The sequence below is a fragment of the Euphorbia lathyris genome, chromosome 6 (assembly GCF_963576675.1).
Source record: "Euphorbia lathyris chromosome 6, ddEupLath1.1, whole genome shotgun sequence".
NCBI classification, from domain to species: domain Eukaryota; kingdom Viridiplantae; phylum Streptophyta; class Magnoliopsida; order Malpighiales; family Euphorbiaceae; genus Euphorbia; species Euphorbia lathyris.
In genome coordinates, this window is record NC_088915.1 from 61,664,424 (window position 1) to 61,672,954 (window position 8,531).

Below are 8,531 nucleotides of genomic sequence, written 5' to 3' on the forward strand. Positions count from 1 at the left end.
AATGTTCCAATGTGATAATTAAATAACAGTCAATGCAACATTTTCAAACTTTCGATAATTTAAGGGTAAAACAGATTGTTATTGGAAACGTTAGATATAAATTTATATTATTTCTTACAATAAGGTCAAATTTGCACATTTAAAAAAAATATTAGGATCAAATTTTACATTTATCCAAAATACAAATAAATAATTTGAAAGTGAAACTACAAATAAATAAATGAAACCAGTTGTACTCTTATCTTTATCCCAGAGGGAATTAAAAAGAAATATAAGAAATCAACATTATAAAATAAATAACTACGTCATGGGTCATCACGAGTGTGGTGCATCTCCTGCAGGCCTCCAACAAATCCTTTTTGAAGATGGGCAAGACCAAACTTTTTTTTTATAGAAATTGGGACGAGACAGAACTTGGGCGGGATGAGCACCCATGGTCCAAAAACTGTCAAACCCGCAATATATTAATAAAAGAAAAAAGTGAGTGTCTGAACAAGAGAAGAGGAAGGAGAACAAATAAAAAGAAGGGGTGAGGAGAAAAGATAGGAAAAAAGTAAAAAAAATGCAAGTGTGAAATACTACAAATGTCATCATTGATAAACCTGTGGCAAAAAACAGGAGCTGAAGGCCACCAATTGATCACTGAGGAAGAGACTCCAAGCTTTGCCAATGCATCAACAACTCTATTTTCTTAGGTAAACTACACCAATAGTATCTGAACTTTACATAGTTTACACTTTGGTACCTAGATTACATTTTGTCTCAAAAATATACTTGAAGTAACGATGACCGGACAATTTAGTATATTTTTACCGGTTATGACCGGTCAACGCGAGTTTCATGAGTTAATTACATTAATGGTACCCGAACTTTACCATAATTCACACTTCGGTACCTGGATTTTATTTTATCCTAAAAACATAACACAAGTAAAGGTGACTGAAAGGTTTAGTTCATTTGATCGGTTAGTGACCGGGTAACATGAACTAAACATTGAGACTCACCATACACTCAATTAACATAAAATTATAATATTGTCATTTATGAGCTAAATGACAGTATTATAATTTTATGTTAATTGAGTGTATGGTTGGTCTCAATTTTTAATTTAAAATGGTCAAACTCGGATTGATCAATCACTGATCGGTCAAATAAACTAAAATATTGAGTCATCTTTACTTGAAGTGTATTTTTTGAACAAAATAAAATCTAAGTACCAAAATTTGAATTCGGATAAAGTTCAGGTACAATCAGTGTAATTTACTCGTCAAAATCGCATTGACCGGCCATTAACCGGTAAAATATACTTAATTGTCCAGTCACCGTTACTTCGGGTATATTTTTGAGACAAAATATAATCTAGGTACCAAAGTGTGAATTAGGGTAAAGTTCAGGTACCATTGGTGTAATTTACTCCTATTTCCTTCCCTAAAGATGTGTGAAAAGAGAATGTTCATCCTAGAGCAACTGCTAAGACAATGCAACCACTCTTGTCGAATACTCCAAGGAACATCCATGGAACGATGTCTAAGCAGATTAACTATGTAATTGAGTCTAACTCAACCCAAAGCTGATGCCAATTTTTCTCCCAAGCAAGTTCAATTGCGAAAATAGTGGCTCTCAATTCAGCCATATAAGCAAAAGAAGGAGGAGTAGAAAAAGCAAAACAACCTTTGGAAAAGCCTCGATAGGTGCAAAAAATACCTCCCGCTCTTGCCTCGCCAGGTGTGCGAAAAGCAGCTGTCCACATTGACTTTAACCCAGCCCGGAGGAGGTTTAAGCTAATGGACCGAAATAATGTTGGGAGCAGGAGGCGGCCTAGGAGAAGCCAGAAGATGGGATAAGATAACAGCTATCAAACCCGATCCAAAATAGAATCAGATATGACAGTGAGACATTACCACAGACGTGAACGAGTCAGAAGTAACATCTCACAATCAAATGTTAAGAAATACAAATCTTATTTGAACTTAAAAACATTTTCATAATATACTTTTACATTTGTAAAAGGTTTTATAATTTCCAATTACGAATCATTTTCTCGTGCGTTTTATCAAAACGAGTTTGAAACATAGAAAATTACTCCAATTTTAACATGTTAACTTTTAATTTGCCTAATCTCACAAATTAACACCATAATTGGACATTCAAACCAAAATCCAACATACCACAACTTCTTTATCCTTTCATAATTGGCAACTCAGATGCCTAAACATTCACAAGCACAAAACAAACTTATATCTACATGTACAAAATGGTATGCAATACCCTAGAAGACGACTTGGACAATCGTGGTCATATCCAATCCTTTCCCTAGTATCGAACACTTCCCTCAGTACCTCGTACTTATTCGCTTAAAAACATTAAAACATTTGAAAATATGAGACAAAAATCTCAGTAAGCAATTATCAACTATAGAAACTAGTTTTTACGTAAAATAGCTATATATATACATTTGCGAAAACATTTAACCAAACCAAACCTTAAACTTATTAACTTGTAAACAACATCCAATGAAAACGGAATTTTAATCAATAATCTCAAATCAAACTTAATCAAAATGTAATGATTCTTACATAAACATTTACTGGAAAATTAAAGTTCGAATCAAATTCAGCATCGTATCCATCACTGAGTATCCCCTTGTAAATCAATCCACAACACGCAAACATAATCGAGACGTCTCTTTAACCATTCTTAATCCTGTATTGGTCTTACCCAACAATTCGCTGCTAATACCCGACTAGGTCTTTAGACTGTGTACACATGCCATGTTCCTCACTGAACATGGTCTTCAAATATCAAACCACCCATCCGGACTACTCTTAATGGATACAAACTTTACCCAAAATCCAACCAAATTTCAATTGTATACACTTTCTCATCAAATAGATCAAACTTTTCTACAATCATCCATAAATCAAAATCCAACATTAACTGAACAAAAATAGCAATTGAACCCCTGAAGAAATCCAATTTAATACCAATTGAACCAAAATATCATTAAACCCTTAAAGAAATTCAATTCAACCTCAATTGAACTTAACTGAACCAAAATAGTAATTAAACCCCTAAATAAATCCAATTGAACCAAAATAACATTAAAACCCTTAAAGAAGTTCAAATCAACATCAATTGAACCCAAATGGCACTTAAACCCCTAAGAAAACCAATTCAACATCAATTGAACTAAATATCCCTTAAGAAAACCAATTCAACATCAATAGAACTAAATAATAATCAAACTCTTAAGAAAATCAATTCAACATCAATAGAACTAAATAATAATCAAACTCTTAAGAAAATCAATTCAACATCAAGGTATGAATTAAAATAGTCCAAAATTACCATTGTGAACTCATTTCCTTCAAACTTGAACACAAACTCAAATCAACAACCAATACTCAAATCATTTCTAAGAAAACCCTTAGGGGACAAATTCATGGAAATTTATAGCTCAATATACATATATTTATACATGCAAACCAAAAACTAGTTGATAGTTACTTACCTTAGCTTAAATTTGAGAACAACACCACCAAAATCCTAAATTTGTCCCAAAATCTGCCTAGCCCGTATTCTCTGTACACTACTCAATATCAAAATCCCTCCATTCAGAAGTTGCTTCTATATGTCTAGAGTCTCCAGTTAAAATTGGAAGTGATTTGGACGGTTAGATCTCCGGCAACACCCAAAACGGTGGAGTTGCCCTATTTTTGGTGGTGGTTGAAGGTGGAGGAGAAATGAGAGAAAATGAAGGAGAAGGATGTCGAAGCACAATGTTTGTGATCTAAATGATCCTAATTCACAAAATAAAGCTTTATATAGCCCACTATAATCATTGTAAAATATCATTTTTGGTCCCCCAAAATCCAATTTCTTTTTAAATTTCACTATAAACTTATAATCACCTCTAAAAATATGCAATTACCCTCTAAAATATGTTGAATCGTGGAATTATGACATGGTGCTTAGGTGTAGAGGGGTTAAATTGTTAGTGAGAGATTTAATTGAATCATTTAATAAAAGTTGGGACTAAAATTGTATTATTTTCTACATAGGGGAATAAGAGAGCTTTTCCCCAAAAACCACGAGACCTTTTTGGTACCTTATTCCTTAGAGCATGTCCAATGGTGTATAATGAACCACTCATTATACTCTTTCATTAAACTTTCTTCTATTGGAGTGAGTTTAATATAGGCCTAATGCTCATCCAGGCCCCTTAACTTGTTCAAATTGTTCATTTTATCCCTCCAACTCATCGAATGTCCTATTTACCCCCTTAGCTCCATAAAAATGGTATTTCCCACCTTCTTAACTTGTCCAAATTAGTCATTTTACCCCTTCTCAACTCATCGAATGTCCTATTTACCACCTTAACTCCATAAAAGTGGTATTTTTTACCCCTTTATAGTGCAAAATTAATAGCACTTATTCAAATGAGTTTGAAAATATATATTTTTAATATCAACTTTTTATTTTGTTTTAATTTGATAATTATATCGATCTTTCATGTGTTTATTATAATAATATTGTATTACAATAATTAGATAATCAAAATTTAACTAGCAGAAAAAAAGTTGAAAAGAGAAAGAATGAATAAAAGATACAAATAACAGAACATTTTTTTATATAAAAAAACAAGAACATTAATATAAACAAGTTAAAGACATTATATGTAGGGAAAGTGTACCAAAATAGGCTTATGATTTTGGGGAAGTATCAATTTAGGTTCTACGTACAAAATAGCATCAATATAGGTTTAACGTTTAAAAAATGTATCAATTTAGGCCTCGATGACGGATTGTAAGCGGTGAAAAATACCACTTTTATGGAGTTAAGGGGGTAAATAGGACATTCTATGAGTTAGGGAGGGGTAAATGGACAAGTTGAGGGGGTGAGAAATACCATTTTTATGAAGTTAAGAGGGTAAATAGGATATTCTATGAGTTGGGAGGATAAATGGATAAGTTGAGGTTGTGAGAAATACCACTTTTATAAAGTTAATGGGGGTAAATAGGACATTCGATAAGTTAATGGGATAAAATGACCAATTTGGACAAGTTAAGGGGGCTAGAGGAGTATTAGGCCTTTAATATATTGAGCAATTATCAACCACTCAATGGATATTGAGTAGTTTATTAAGTTTTTGACTATTTTTTATAATATATTTTAAAATTTTAAAATAATATGATGAAGTTTAATTGATCGGTGCATCTCTTGTTATTGGGGAATTCCTTATGATTGAGTAGTTATATAGTTTAAGCATTTGAGTTAATAGTTTAGTAAAATGAAGTTTATTAAAAAAAATCTTATAATGATGATATGCCATATATATTGAGTGGTTGTGAGTATGAACCATTGAAGATGCTCTTAACTAAATTTCAATTATAATCACATGCACATGCCAAGCATGGAAGACAATCGGTTGTCCCAATTTCCAATCCTCTTACATATCTCTTACTCAATTTCAGAAATGTGGTAAATTAATAGGACTAAAGTAGAATAATTATATTATGAGTCTGAAATCGAATGAAAGACGAATAAGGGAACAAGAAAATAAGAACATCAGATTTTCTTCCGCATAATAGTAAAAAATTTGTTAGAACTTCATTATCAATTTATGTTTTTAGTCCAATGATTGCTCGACAATAATTGATATTTATTAATGGACTAATTTTTTATTTTATTTTTTGTGTTTGATTTTGACGAAGCAGACATTTAAAGAAGAAGTATATGCCTTAGCAACATTTTATAAGTTACTAAATGCAACAATTCTTCCAATTATTATAAAAAAGTTGTATCATCGTTCAAGAAGATATGAATGCCACCAGACTAGGAATGTCATTAATTTGAACTCTCATTCCGAACTCAAAATCCTTACATGCATTTACGGACAAGACAATGTTGAGTCATCAATTAAACTACTGAAGGCACTACATACGACCAAACAAAAGACGATTGGTTTTTATGCTCTTCATTTAGTCGAGCTAATCCGTCGGTACGTACCACTCTTGATTTCCCATCCAAAACATAAGTCAATTTCCACCTTTACTTCTCAAAAAATAACATACGATTTCGATTTGTATGAGAAAAACAACTGGGATTTGGTATCCATCCAACTTTTCACTTCACTCTCTTCATTTCCATTAATGCACGAAGACATAATCAATATTGTTGTTCAGAAGAACACTTCCCTTATGATCCTTCCACTTCACCGAAGATGGTTCGTCCATGGAGATATCGAATCAGAAGAAATTAGCTTGAAGAATGTTAATTGTAGTGTCCTTGAGCAAGCACCTTGTTCCATTGCTGTATTTTTCAGTCGTGGAAGTATTGTTCCACAAAGATCTAGGCGATCTTTCACGTCCAATGTCTCGATATGTATGATATTTTTTCGGAGGAAATGATGATCGTGAAGCTTTAGTTTTAGCCAAACGAATGCTCAACCAATCAGAAGTAATGCTCACTGTTGTACATTTTCTACCAAAATATGATCATGCGGACATAGATGAATCGGAGGACGGTCATATGTACGACATTTATGATGTTAGATGAAATCAAACTTATGGCTACAGAGAATAAACGTGTAAATTATAGATCACATGTTGTTCAAGATGGATCAGAGACTGTTTTGATGATTCGTTCAATGGCGAACCGGTTCGAAATGTTCATTATAGGAAGACGATATAGAGTTTCAAGCCCTCAAACATCCGGGTTATCGGAATGGAGTGAGCTTCCCCCGGAATGGAGTGAGCTTCCAGAATTAGGTGCAATTGGTGATTTTTTTGCCTCTAAAGATCTTTCCATGAGAGCTTATGTGTTGGTGGTGCAACAACAAATTAAAAAAAATTAGGCATTTGAGAAATTAATTAAGAATGTGCTTTAAGAATTGTAACGGAATATTTCGTAGGCAATCTTAATGGAGGGGCTAGTATCACTAGAAAAAAAGCGATTAGTATGTACAATTAATTTATAGTCTTGTATATACTAATATTTTTTAAGGCATGGAGAAATATTTGACCTCTAACCTATTCAAAATTTATGCATTTGGCTTTCGGTCTATATTATTTAGCCTCATTTAGCCCTTGATCTATCCTAATTTGTGATATTTCATCTAAAATGGATGGAGAGTTAACAGTCTCGTACATGGAATTTTTTTCCACCCGAACATATATAACACATGGTAACAATTAAGTTTTTTTTGCCACATGGCTTTCAGCCAAAACTTAAAGTTCGGAGGGGCTTCAATCCGTGTATAACGTTTATTTTAATAACGATTCAAGACTTTAATTCCTATGAAAATGTGTCTTATGTAAAAAAGCTATTCTGAAATATCTTATACAAAATTAATGTTTGAAATGTTCCAATGTGAATTAAATAATAGTCAACGCAACATTTTCAAACTTTTGATAATTTAAGGGTAAAATTGATTGTTATTGGAAAAGTTAGGGATAAATTTATATTATTTCTTACATTAAGGTCAAATCTGCACATTTAAAAAAATATTAGGATCAAATTTTACATGTATCACAAAATACAAATAATAATTTGAAATTGAAACTACAAATAAATAAATGAAACCAGTTGTACTCTTATCTTTATCCCAAAGGGAATTAAAAAGAAATACAAGAAATCAACATTATAAAATACAAAATTAAATAAAAAATTAAAAAAATCTGCAACACGGTTTCCTTTCAAAAAACGACTGGCGTCCGTCCGTCTTCCCTCTCTCCTCATTCTTTTTAGGTACAATTAAAAAGAATAAGAAGAAGATCGTTGGCCATGACTATAGGGCTCCCAACCATGGCAAACGAAGGGGCAATGCTAACCAACATACCTATCTAAGGGCAATGCATCATGAATTTATGTACGATATGTACATTTATATGCAATACCTAGTTTTTACTTTTTATTAATTAGTTTTCATTAGTAAAACAAAACTTTTATTTGTAGTGCCATATACCAACAATATACTACTTCATTGAGAACTTTTATAGTGGATTGTGTGCAATGGATCCGACTAGTAAAACATGATATGCATATTATGTTACTGAGAAATGATTTAGTATCAAAAATAAAGTTTTATAATTGTTATATTTTTATTATTAAAGTTCAATTGATCGGGACTATGATAGAATTTCTCTCAGAATTAGCACCATTATTTTGTTTTTGTTTTTTTTCTGAATTACAATTAATTTTTTTAAACTAAAATTGTTTTTCAAATTACTTATCATACTAACTAATTTTCCATTATTGTTTAGGTTTTATTTGTAAGGGTTCAAAATTTACGATTGAACATTTAAGAATTGAAAAAATGAATTTAAAGCTTAACATTAATATGTAATTACTAATTAATTATAAACTCTAAATGACTAAATTATCAACCTTAAATTCTAACCAAAACTTTAAGTTTTTGAATCCATATGCTAAATTATAAATCATAAACTCTAAATATTGAACTCCTAAAGTGTCGGTTGGTTCCTCGAGAATTTGTTTTCCACCCTTTGATTCATTATTTTTCCAAGGTG